The 13,303-nt window shown below is 42.8% G+C and overlaps 1 protein-coding gene across 1 annotated transcript in view; it reads right to left on the bottom strand.

The window, feature by feature from the left end:
- Positions 1–13,303, bottom strand: part of CHN2 (chimerin 2) — a 210,837-nt gene that overhangs the window by 49,626 nt on the left and 147,908 nt on the right. The gene's annotated exons all lie outside the window — the stretch shown is intronic.

The following is a 13,303-nucleotide window of genomic DNA, read 5'->3' as shown; positions in this document are numbered from 1 at the left end:
TCCCCCACTCTAGTTTCTGTAGTATATATGTTTGGGAGAAAGGATAACATGGTTAAAGCCTAGTACAGGGAATCTAATCCCATCTTTGCCACAGCCTTCTGAATGATCTTGGGCAGGTCACAATCTTTTCATTTCTGTTTCTCTATCAGTACAACGAGGATAATAGTTACCCACCTCACAGGGATATTGTGAGGCTTCATTCTCTAGTGTCTGTAATGTGCTTGACATGTTCAGAGGGAAGGTACTACAGGGGTGGACAATATTACCAGGAGAGTTGCTTCTGAAACTAACCAGTAATTGCCCTGCCACCATTTGTTTCTGCCTATATGCCTATTCTTTTCCATACTTGAACCTAAAGACAAAATCAAATTAAATGATCTAAACAGACTTCACTTTTGTTAATTTGTGAAGTTGTTTCTTCCTTTGGCTCTACCCACACCCCAATCCCTTAGACATCGTAGGGGATTCATCTAATTTACTGACTTAAAACAATACCACCACATAGTTTACATGCTCTCAGTAAAAATTATGCTCTCCTAGTATGAAAGCCCGCAGGGACAGATGGCCAACCATCGCTAAGATCAGGCTGTGTAATTTCATATAGTGCCCTACTTAGGGCATTTAACAAGTTCTGTAACCTGCAAAATCAGGTTTTCCAATGTGACATGACGTAGTTGTTTCTGTCCTGAATGTACTTCTCTTCCCTTTCTTTTCCACGTAATTGGCAGCATAACTCTCTCTCTCTCTCTTTCCCCCCCCCCCCATCAGAGATTTAGAAGCCTTGGTAGTTAGTTACTGTTTCCACTGAGGCTCCTCTTGCTAAATAAGCAGTTGCCACTCTCACCGTCTTTTCCAACTGAAAGCACAACTGAGTGGCACTGTTAACTGATCAGCAGGGAGTTCTAAACATGCTGCATTGATATTGCTCAGCCCTGAGGTGTTATCTGGTGCTATTCTGTGCATCCTTCAATTAATACATCCTGTTCACTGTCAGATCAGAAATCAGAGCTTTGAGCCCAAAAAAATCTTCTCCAGTGGCTCGGCTCTTAATCAGACATCTAGTGTTTTAGGACAGGATGTACAATTTGAGGCATGTATCTAATCCCAGCAGATATTAGAGGCTTAGATCCAGAGGAATGTTATACCTGTCCCAAATATCTTCAGCATCTACTTCAGGGAATCATGTTAACACTCATTTAAGACCTGTTCTTGCTCCCATTCAATGAGGATAACAGTGATCTCCTCAGAGGGATAGATTTCAATTGGAGCAGGATAAGGCCCTTAGGAAAGAAAGCTTAAGGCATCAACACATCACTTTAAGGCTTTTGTCCTAAACATCAGCATATTATATTTCAGCACTTCAGCTTCAAATGAGTTCAAATTTGTCTGTTACATTGACAGAGAAAATCGTAATCCAGTAACTAACTTTGGACATTTTTTTCAAAACACTTACGTAGCTATGAACCCTCAACGTAAACATGAAATAGTTCCTCTCTGATATCCAGCGTGACTGAATCAAGATCAAAGAGGTCAGCTTCCTCATAATACTTTAGCATTTGTATTGATGCCACTGGACTGATAAAAATCCCATTATATAAGCTACATTTTTACATAACATTGTGGTTGTGACACTCAAACTACAGGATTATGATGATATAGTGTATATCTTAAAATATCTACATATTAGAATACATTACTTTTAAAATATTACATGTCATCTTAAGGACAGACATAGTACCTAATGGAAATACGGGCATTTCTCATAGGATTGTTTAAACTAATTAACTTAAAGAAGGAGAACCAAGATAATCCAGTCCATGTGTATGTCTGGGGCAGATCAGTATTTGTTGTTTATTGTATTTGAAATCGTATTCATCCCCTAGGTTGCTTTATCACCATGCTGATGCCCTTTGTCAGGTATTTGTTTAATAGGATTCACTACAAACACAGGATGTATAACAGGCAGGTGAACAGTAAATGCATTGTCTTAACAGGCTTGATCATATGAAGCCACACTAGATTCAATATCTAACAAAGGATGCTGAAAACTGATCTGATTCAGGGCACAATACTATAGGACACAAATTTCCCCCTCTCCCCTACTTAAAGGACAAATAGCAGCAAAATCAAACAAGTTGAACTGTTCTCAAAGTAATGAACCTTGATGCTCCGTTCCTTCCCCATGCCCCAATGCAGTCCAAGAGTTCAAAAGCAATTCATTTTATTCATTCCCCACCCCCTCCCTTTCTTTTTAAAAGATCTATTGTACAAGACATTGTGTCAACTAACTTAAAGAACATTTCTTGCTAAGGCTAACATACCTCTGGCTAACATGGAGGCTCCTGACGGCTGAAAATATGTTGCTAGTTTTAACAAAATATTTACATTGATAATCGAAAACCAAATGTAAGATGTAGAGAGGATCAGGGGATCTCCATGGAATGTAGGATTTTAGCTGCTTAGTCAGTCAGTAAGGCATGTGCATTGTATAGTAAGTTGGACATTTACAGTACAGTAAATATCACTAGAAGAATTAGATAGTAAGGGAAGGGAAAACATTGTTTAGCTGTGGCAGCATTTTCAGCCTGTCTTTTTAGAATGAGATTATTGAATGATTTGAACTGAATCCTCCACAAAACATGACTAACTTTGTTTGCTAACAAAAAGGACTTGGGGGTTAAGAAAGAATAAATATTTATAAAAAAATCTTCAGTTTGTTGTTGTTGTGGCATAAATTCAATTTTAGCTGTGTGGGCAGCTCTCAAGGGTTGCTAAAAGTAAAGGCAGGCTGTGGCTCATCCTGCATGCCTGTGCAGGGGAATAAAGGAGCAAAAAATGCCATGCTGTCCCCCTGCACCACATAGTCACACTGTGGGTAGATGCAGGGGAGGGAGAACAGCCCCCAGGGGTCTGCTGCATTTCCCTCTACAGCCCCCTGCAAGTGGATGGGATGGACAGGCAGAGGTGGGTTAAGTGGGGGAGCCCTGGCACCACCCCCTAATCTGCTGAGGGGTATACTTTGGTTCAGCTATAAGGCTGGTGCAGGCCTTGGAGGAAGAGATGAACCAGAAGGCAGATCATGCCTCTCTGAGTCACAATCTGTTTTTATGGGCCGCTCCTGGGGCAGCACAACCACTTCTTGCTCCATGCCCAGGTATTGTGGCAAATCCACAACTGAGCCCTTAATAAACAAAGTGCTGCCTGTTTCCTCACTGGTGTGATATGCTCCACAGCACACAGAATGGTACATTCTCACCTGAGTCAAAAAGACAATGTGGAGATGACACACAGTGTGTTAACCTTACAAACTGCGTTGACTTTTTTTTCTAATTTCCTCCTTAAAGAGTTCTGCCTGTGACACTCACAGCAGCCATCTCAAAAGAAGCATGGATGCTACAGCATTCCAAGTGCATTGTTAATAAGCCACAAGTCACAAAGGAGCCCAGGGAAATGGTCATGAGGGCTACTGAACTAAAGGCTGTGTTTACAAAATCTTAAATCAGTACGTTGATTCTACTACAAAAGAGAATGAAAAGAGAAAGTTAAAAAGAGGCTTCTGTGTTATTACAAACTCTCCATGAGAAACAAGGGTAGACACTGAGCCAGGGGCGGCTCTATGTTTTTTGCCGCCCAAGCATGGCAGTCTGGCAGCCTTCAGCGGCGTTTCTGTGGGAGGTCTGTCGGTCACGTGGGTTCGGCGGCGGTTCTGCGGGTGATCTAACGGTCATGCGCATTTGGTGTACCCGCTGCCGAATTGCTGCCGGAGCCGCGGGACTGGCGTACCTCGCGCAGAAATGCCACCGAAAGCTCGATGAATGCTGCCCACACGATGACTGGCAGGCCTCTCCCCCGGGGCCTGCCACCCAGGCATGCGCTTGCTGCGCTGGTGCCAGGAGCCGTCCCTGCACTGAGCATTACATGATGTACATGGTGGGGTGCTTCAGGGCCTGGTCCTGCAATCTTCTTAATAACATCAGAAACTGTTACTCTCACTGAGGGTCACCAGGACTACTTGTGTGAGTAGGGATTACTTGTGCGAGTGAAGCTTTGCAGAACTCAGCTCCAAGTTAGGAAAGCAGAGCAGAGTATAGGGAACTTTGTCTGCTGCTTTTTTAAATCAAAGCAGAACATACTTTTCCAATATTTTTGATGGAAGTTTCCATCAGAAGGGAAATAATTTATCTGCACACCAGCTAATTTAGATTCCACCAGTGCTGTGTGAGGAGCACAAAACAATACTGAGGAAATAACTATGTAGTCAAATACTGTGGCACTGAGAACACTGATCAGCTGATGCCCTCACTTATGGTCCTTTTTATTATTATTAATTTTTAAAGCAAAACTCCTCCTGAAATCAGTAAAAATTTTGCCTGAATGCAAGATGCTCTGAGCTCCTCTAGGCTGTAAGCTCCCCTTTAAAGGATGCAATGTTGTAGCGGATTCATACATATAACTATCTTTCAGGTCAACAGGAGCTCCGTGAGCTGAACATTTGCAAATTCTAGCCTTGTGTAAGAACTGTAGGAATGGGACTTTAGGTTCTTCAGCGTATTAAGATACTTTTCTGGGCCTGAGCGACCAGCCAAAAATTTCGGATCTTGCAGGCTGTTCCAGTTAGGAGCAGAAATTTACGATGGAGTCAGGTACCAGGGATGCAATCTTGTTTGTTTACATGGAATGTACAAAATCCGGTTCCCCTGAACATCGGAAGATCAAAACTACAGGAGACTGTTCATCTGCTTACAACCCCAAGCCTCTTTCAGATACCCCCACACTATGCATGTCCAGGCTGTGTGTGTAGCACCCTTTTCTGTTTATGTGCTATCTGCTTCTTCCCCTCTCTCTTTCTTTTTAACACCCCCCACGCATATCTTACCCACATAGATCTAATTCAAGACTTGCATTTTTATTTTTATTTTTCTGGTTGGGGACCACTATAAACGAGTTTACCTGTTGCATTTGGATTTTTTTCAAAAAGGTTCCCTCCCCATGTCACGAATCAGAGGAACTATCAATAATATATACTGAGTGCACAAAGCAGCAGACTAGGGCTGTGCCTTTTCCCCCAATCCACTTAAGTCAATCCCCCTGCACTACTTTTCTCTGATGGCACAAGGAAAGAGAACACTGGCTGTATCCCCCAGCTGAGGATTCCCAGGGCCTTGCGGAGTCCTCAACAGCAGTAGAGCCAGCAAGGTGGGCTTCTATGCCACCCTGCACTCCAGGGCATACTAGAGGGCATGATGGTGCATTCTAGTTATGATGGGCTTGTGAAGGGTCCCGTGGGGATTGCTGCAAGCCAGTGCCAGTTACAGCAGCCCCCTAGCTACTCTAACATGTATCAAGGCAAAGCAGAGATTCACAGAGTGCCTCCCCCTGCTTCCATGAGCATAATCTCAGCAAACCAGAGACGCTACCATTAACCTCCATCCGCCATCCTACTACTTATTTGATGTCAATGGAAATTTTACATGCAAGAGGAATGCAGCTGCTCCAGCTGCAGTAAACATACTCCAAGAATTTAATCAAAATCTTTCCACACCTCCTGAATATACAAGGTAGTGTGACAGTGATCGATTTCCATGTATATTCACTTCCCCTCTGACACTACTCAATCCCACCCCTATATTTGTACTGATACAGCTATAGATACAGACCACACTTTAGCTATTGCAAAACAGACCACACTTTACCTCTTGTATCAGAGGGGTAGCTGTGTTAGTCTGGATCTGTAAAAGCAGCAAAGAATCCTGTGGCACCTTATAGACTAACAGACGTTTTGAAGCATGAGCTTTTGTGGGTGAATACCCACTTCGTCAGATGCATCACCCATGAAAGCTCATGCTCCAAAACGTCTGTTAGTCTATAAGGTGCCATAGGATACTTTACCTCTTGCAACTCTCAAATGAAAGACATACTCTTTATTAGAAAATTTGAATTAAGATTATTTTAATACTCCCTAATCAGATTTCTCTTAATATACTCTGATTGTTTTTCTCAAAACAATGTAGTGAAGAAAACTATGATAGCTAAAGATGAAATACTGTGGATTTAGGAGGAGACTAGAGTGACCATTACTAAAAATAATATGTGTTGTAAGCTTCTTATGTAGTATTAATGTAATACACAAATTTTGGAACAACTACTGGTGGGTACATTCTTAAATGTGTGTGATCACATACACATCTCCAATTAAAAATAATGGGCTAGAACTCTTTATGCTGCTATATAAATGTGTTGCTTACTGTTTTAAGATATATATTTTATAACAACTATTATACTCCAGTAAGAGTCTATTATAGTATTTTAATTTCTAAGGTTTTTTTAAATAATCCATTGTTTAGTTCTTACAAACATTACATTAAAGTCTGTATTCAGCACTTTGAAGGTGTGATGTGTCATGTGTTAAATATTAATTAATCCAAAGAAGATTTCAGTACAGTATTTTCTAATCTAGATTGATGACAAGCAAAATTCTCATTATAAATCTTATTATTTATATTATGGTTGTGCCCACAATTTACTAGGTACTGCCTCCATATACATGAAGACATGGTCCCTGTCATAATCTAAGAGGAAAAGGTACAAGATAGGAGTAAACCACAATCATTAATATATATTGATGTTTTTCAAAGAAAATAAATATTATTAAGACTCAAATGCCCCTCCAACTAGCCAATCCAAGTCTTGAAGATGGATCTGAAGGAGGAGAGTATATAAAGTATTACTATGCTCTCCTTGAGTAGCCCTGAAGAGTCACAAGATTAACATGGTAACAGCAGGTCTATCCTATTTATTCCTGTTGTCTCAACTTCCTTTCCTCCCACTCTCTCTTTTATCCTCTCCAATCCAGCTCCAACCTTGTCAAGGTTACTAATGACCTGGCCAAGCTGATGGGCCTGTTCTTTGTACTTAGTGTTTATTACCTGCTACCTTAACAGTGTGAATCACTCCTCCTCCCCGGGCTTCTGTGAGTCTCTGCTTTTCTCCTACCTTACAGGCTGCTCCTTCAGCATCTCCTTTGGTGGGCCTAGATCTCGTCCCCTGTGTCAGTATCCCTCAGGGTTCTGTCCTCAGTCTCCTCTCTTTGCCTTTCTATATGGTCCCCTTGGCAACCCAATCTGCTTCCACGGTTTCAGCTACCACTTTGATGTTCAGAACACCCAAATCTATCTTTCTGTGCTCAATCTGTCTCCTTCACCTCACAATCATCTCAGTCTCACATTTGACTGTCTCTGACACCTTCAATTCAATATATCCAAAAATAAACCTCTCATGTTTCCTCCCAAATCCTGGAGGGGGATTTTGAAGCAATTTTAATAGAAGACTTTACCTTTGGGATCCCAGGTCATTTGAAATTGGGACTTTCTCACTAAATTTGTATCTGTACTCCCTCCTGCTCTCTATAGGGCCCATAGCACATATTATTATCATCATAGAACTGTTATCTCGTGTACTGCATCGACTGAGTTAGATTGTAACCTCTTTGGGACAGGCACATTTTAAATTAGTGCATCTGTAAAGCAGTATACAATTATTGCAGCTATAAATAATAAAAGTACCAGTGATAATTATTTCTGTAGTTTAACCAGAATCCAGATACAGTAGTTAACCCAAATTTTGCCAAAAGTCTTAGATGATCCTGTTATCCTATTGGCAATGTTCTCTAGAGGTGCCAAAGCTGTGACAGTATTTTCTTTAAATAACAGACACTTAGTATCTCTTTATACATCTTTTAGAGTAAATTAAGTAAGTGCTTCTGTATTTTATAAGCTTGGACTAAATATGGTGGGCGGGATAGCTCAGTGGTTTGAGCACTGGCCTGCTAAACCCAGGGTTGTGAGCTTAGGTATCTGGGGCAAAAATCTGTCTGGGCATTGGTCCTGCTTTGAGCAGCAGGTTGGACTAGCTGAGGTCCCTTCCAACACTGATAGTCTATATTAAGTGTTAGTAATCACAGCTCCTTTTTGCAAAAGCAGCAGAGAATCCTGTGGTACCTTATAGACTAACAGATGTTTTGGAGCGTGAGCTTTCGTGGGTGAATACCCACATCGTCAGATGTATTCACCCACGAAAGCTCACGCTCCAAAACGTCTGTTAGTCTATAAGGTGCCACAGGATTCTCTGCTGCTTTTACAGATCCAGACTAACACGGCTACCCCTCTGATACTTAGCTCCTTTTTGGTAGAATGTATTTGGTTATTGATAAATTTATGTTTTAGTGTTAGGATCCTTTAGGATAACTCAAAGTTGAAGTTGTCATGAGTAATAATGACATAATGTATTTGATTTGAAGAAGCCATCTAACTGAGCGCCAGATCCTGTAAGGTGCTGATAGTCCTCAATTCCCACTGAGTTAAATCACAGATCAGGCTCTGAATTACATCATTTCAGATCTATGACATCATGAGATATTTGAATAGAGCTGAACTCAGCCAGCCAGAACATTAAAACAAGGGAGTTCAATAATAAACTCCAGTGCATATAGCTAACATGTCTGCTCAATGAACATAGGGACTGGATGTTTAACCTCATATCTCACCACATATCCAAGAGTGCATATGGCACCATAAACACATCAAGTCATGCATTATTGCTTATGGGATAATTCTCACTTCTCTGTCTCAAGGGTCACAATGCCCTAGAGCAGGCAGGGCCAGTACAACCATTTAGGTGACCCAGGCAGTCGCCTAGGATGCTGGGATTTGGGGGGCGCCATTTTCTTCAGCAGAGACCGCAGCAGCCGGATCTTCGGCCGCCCCGGTCGCCACTGGCATTTAGGTGGAGGGAGCTGGGGCAGGGGAGCACGGGGAGGGCCGCCTGCAGCAGGTAAGAGGCGGGGGGCACGCAGGGGAACTCCCCATCCCAGCTCACCTCTGCCCCACTTCCTTCCCAAGCACGCCGTGGCTGCTTCACGTCTCCCGCCTCCCAGGCTTGTGGCGCCCAAGCTGATTGGCGCCGCAAGCCTGGGAGGCGGGAGATGTGAAACAGCCACGGCATGCTCGGGGTGCTCATGCGCACAGCAGGGGTGAGCTGAGGTGGGGGGGGTGCCTCAGGGCAGAGAGCTGCTGCAGGGGTGGGGTGAGCGCCTCAGGCGGAGGGGGTGAGCTGCCGCGGGGTAGGGGGGGAGAAGGCAGAAGTTTCGCCTAGGACGCGAAACATCCTTGCACTGGCCCTGAGAGCAGGGGTGGCCCACCTGTGACTCCAGAGCCACATGCGGTTCTTCAGAAGTTAATATGCAGTTTCTTGTATAAGCACCAACTCCAGAGCTGGAGTTACAGGTGCCAACTTTCCAGTGTGCCAGGGGGTGCTCACTGCTCAACCCCTGGCTCTGCCCCCACTCCACTCCACCCCTTCCCACTCCCTCTTCTGAGCCTGCTATGGTCTCACTTCCCCTCCAAGCATCCTGCATGCCACAAAACAGCTGATTGGGAGGTGCAGGGAGAGAGGGAGGAAGGGAAGGGGAGGTGCTGATTGGCGGGGCTGCTGGTGGGCGGCAGGGAACTGATTGGCGGCTGTTGACATATTACTGTGGCTCTTTGGCAATGTACGTTGGTAAATTCTGGCTCCTTCTCAGGCTCAGGTTGGCTACCCCTGCCCTAGAGGTAGGCATTATTGGACAGTAACACATGGCTTTTAATCATCTGTTGCTGTGGCATAAACAGTGAAATTTAAAAAGTAAATTTCCGTAGCTGAAGAAAAACGTCTGTTTATTTCACTTTCTTGTCATAGCAGTTCTAATACTGTATTGTGATGGGGGGAATAATCTTCCTTCGGGATAAGACTAAATTAATATTGTGGCCTAATTCTGTAGGCTTGTTTTGAACAGTATGTGCCAAAGTCAGTGCTGCTGTTCATGCTGAGAACCAAAAGTCCAGTCTTTGTGGGTTTATGACAAAATGAGAAGGATAGTTTTCAGAGAAGTTTCCCAGAAGTCACATAGCCAGACAAAAATAGCCATGAAGTTCTGAGCCACTAACCACTCATCAGAGTCTGCTGACCTCTGAAAGGACTGCATATGTAACTTTGGCAGAGCTGCCTGAATGGAAAACCTCTTAGGGCATTCTCTGGAACTAACAGCAAATATTGCCATGAGTTTTCTCCTAGAGCAAGGTGAGTGAACTTGAAGGTCATAAATTGAAGAAAAGATTGATATAAAGTGAAATAGCATAAATAACTTGCTGAGACTATATGATTTGGCAATCTATAAAATACTGTTTATCAGGAGATGATTCTTACAGGTCTTATCCCTTATGGTCCTCACTGGGAGCTGAGAATGATTAGCGCCTTGCAGCATTCAGTGCTATGTGATTTTGTTTTCAGCTTTTGCTATTTTCAGGCTGTGCATTAGACACAAAAAAATGTCAGCCTTATTCTTGTAAACACTTACATGAATGTTAATCTACCCAGCCTACACAGATTGTGGGGTCACCATATAATACCAATGGTGTGAACTAGAAATCTGTTTATATATTTTTCATCATGTTATCCATTTCTATTCTGTTTTGCTGCTCACATTTTTTCCACAAAGTCTTGCGACTTTTTCTTGTAATAAAATTACAAACTATGCAGCCAAGACATGGTGACATCAACTACACATACAAATTAGGAGATGAAGTGGACAATTAGTGGAGAGCAGAACACGATGCATCAGAGACACAGAGAACACAGCTGAAAGGAGTATTGTCATCAAAAGCAATTTAACAAACCTTAACTATTACACTTGACAAAACAAACAGTTTCAGATTAATACAGTCATGTCTCTAGAGAAAAGGAGAGGAGGTTAGTTTTGCTGTAGAATTGTGTGTTTTATGATATGATCACAACCTGCTGTTTCAGCATCTTTCTGCAGCCTGGAAACAAGGGGAGGGCCTTGGGAAACTGTTTTGCCTATGTGTAATTTTAAGTCTGGTATAGAGAAGACAGGCAGATGTAAAGCCAAGGGTTGCACTATTATTCTGGGCCTATTCCTGTGCCTATCAGCTTCTGCAGCTGTGGTTGTCATGTGGCCTGCCTGCGTTCTGCATCTATAGACACTATTCTGTGTCCAAAGATGGATCCCACTGCGGTGGTTGCATATGGTGTTTGTAGCTTTCCAGCTGTGGAATCAGACTCAACCCAACCAGGCTTCACTGAATGTTTTCCCTGTGTCTGTGGTAAGGAGCAGACTCCTCCCTAGATGGCTGTTAACCAAGGAGATGCAAGGCTTCATGCTGTATCTCTGGCAGATGGCTTAAAACTGGAATTCAGCTTGGGAGACATGACAAGAGGCACCATATTAGGTAAAAGCTGTCCCCCATTTAGCAATCTAGCTTTAGGGAAAAGAGGGTAGATGCTGCACTTACTGGGCACCACTCCACAAGGTATATATTTTTTATTTTTAATAAAAATGAACTGAGTCCCATAGATTCCTCTCCTCCTCCTGGTGGTATATAAGGAGGTTACTAAAGCCTAGATTTGTATTATCACCTATTCTCTATATGGATCCAGAACAAGCAGGGTAAAAGTTAGTCATAAGATTAGGGCTGCCTCACTTACCTGATCTGAAGAGCTACTTAGGGAATCTAGGGACTGTTGGGGTGAGGGATAGCTCAGTGGTTTGAGCACTAGCCTGCTAAACCCAGGGTTGTGAGCTCAATCCTTGAGGGAGCCATTTAGGGATCTGGGGCAAAAATCTGTCTGGGGATTGGTCCTGCATTGAGCAGGGGGTTGGACTAGATGACCTCCTGAGGTCCCTTCCAACTCTTTTTTTAAAAAAGAAGAATGGGCAACTCCATCCTATGTAACATGTGCATTCGCTTCTTCTCCCTCCACCTCATTATGTACAAAGCCCAGCTCCCCAGCACAGCTGAGCCTGAGATGCAGCCTATTTACATAGCCCTCTGAGGCTTCTGCACCTCTAGAATGTCTGATCAGAAGCTGGCCCTGGATCAGGTTCTCTGTTCCCATAGTCAGCCAAGGAAACTACACGGTGCTGCAGATGCAACATCAAAATCATGATTCATTGCACTATATAGCAGAGCTTGCTATAGAATACACAGAATGTTTGACAGTGTCTATTTTGAACTATTATAAAGTACTGGCTGCCAATGCCCCTTTTCTGTCCCTTCATAAGAAATGATGTGTAATATTTGCTCTGTTCACTGCTTGCGGCTCCCTCTCCTGCCCTTTTTTACCCTGAAGGTGGTAATGGGGAAATATACATACCACACTCACGCATTCCCATAGCTGCTAAAGACAAAGCACAGACAAAAGGGTGACCCTACTGATCTACTAGTCAATCCACACATAAAGGCTGTATAATCCTAGTTTTATTTTTCCATACAGCCTGACACCAAGTGCCAGTTGATCCTGATCGTTCTTATACCTCCCCGCGACCTCTAGTCTGCTGCCCTCTGGTATGAAGTAGAAGTTTTTGTTATTGATGACACTACATGCACAGCTGCTTCAGTGATTGTTCTAAGGAGGACAGATGGCTGCTCTCAGTACAAAAAAGGGATTAAAAAAAAAAGAGAATGACATCACTATGCCTCAAATTTATTCCACTACCGCTATGGCGCTAGCAGCAACATACAATAAAAATGCAGTAAATTCCATTTCCTCAACACAAACATTTCTAAATTGCACAGCAAATGTAACGAAGCCTTTTTTGAAATGCATAATTGCCACCCTTCCAATATAGTTTTACAGCTGTTCTATCAAATCTGGTTAGGTACTTATATAGTCCTGTGATCACAGAATCAGAGTACCTTCCAAATATTTAAAAACATATTTTGAGGTTCTTATTAGTTCTCATCTTTCCCACCCCAAAGGTCTGTTGATTTGTGTGTGTGTGCGCGCGTGCGTATAGAAACTAAGGGAAATTAAAAACTAAACTTAGTTTTGCACTTAAGCAGCAATCTTGCAAAGACTTACATACATGTTTAACTTTATACACTATGCATAGGATCACCGAAGTCAATGGGATTAGCCACTCTCAGCACGTGAAGTTAAGCAAGTGCCTAGGTCTCTGCACAATTGGTGCCTCACTTCTGAAAGCAGTTAGTTCTGTGGGCATTCTTCTCACTTATGAGAGTGAGTTACCTATTTTAGGTCCAACTCCTAATATGTCTTCAGCACTCATGAGCCTCCCACTATTGGTCAACAGTTTCCCTGTGTCAACGGAATGCAGCTATTGCAGGATGTCATAGTTGCAAAGTGAATGACTATCTTTCAGGTTATGAAGTTCAGTCCGTTAGAGAGCTTTGAATATCAGGTCAGGGTCCTAGAGCTGGACTCTGTATTCAGTGGGGAGGCAATGCAG

The sequence above is a fragment of the Chelonoidis abingdonii genome, chromosome 2 (genome assembly GCF_003597395.2).
Source record: "Chelonoidis abingdonii isolate Lonesome George chromosome 2, CheloAbing_2.0, whole genome shotgun sequence".
NCBI lineage: Eukaryota > Metazoa > Chordata > Testudines > Testudinidae > Chelonoidis > Chelonoidis abingdonii.
This window is presented reverse-complemented; position numbering and strand designations above follow the sequence as displayed.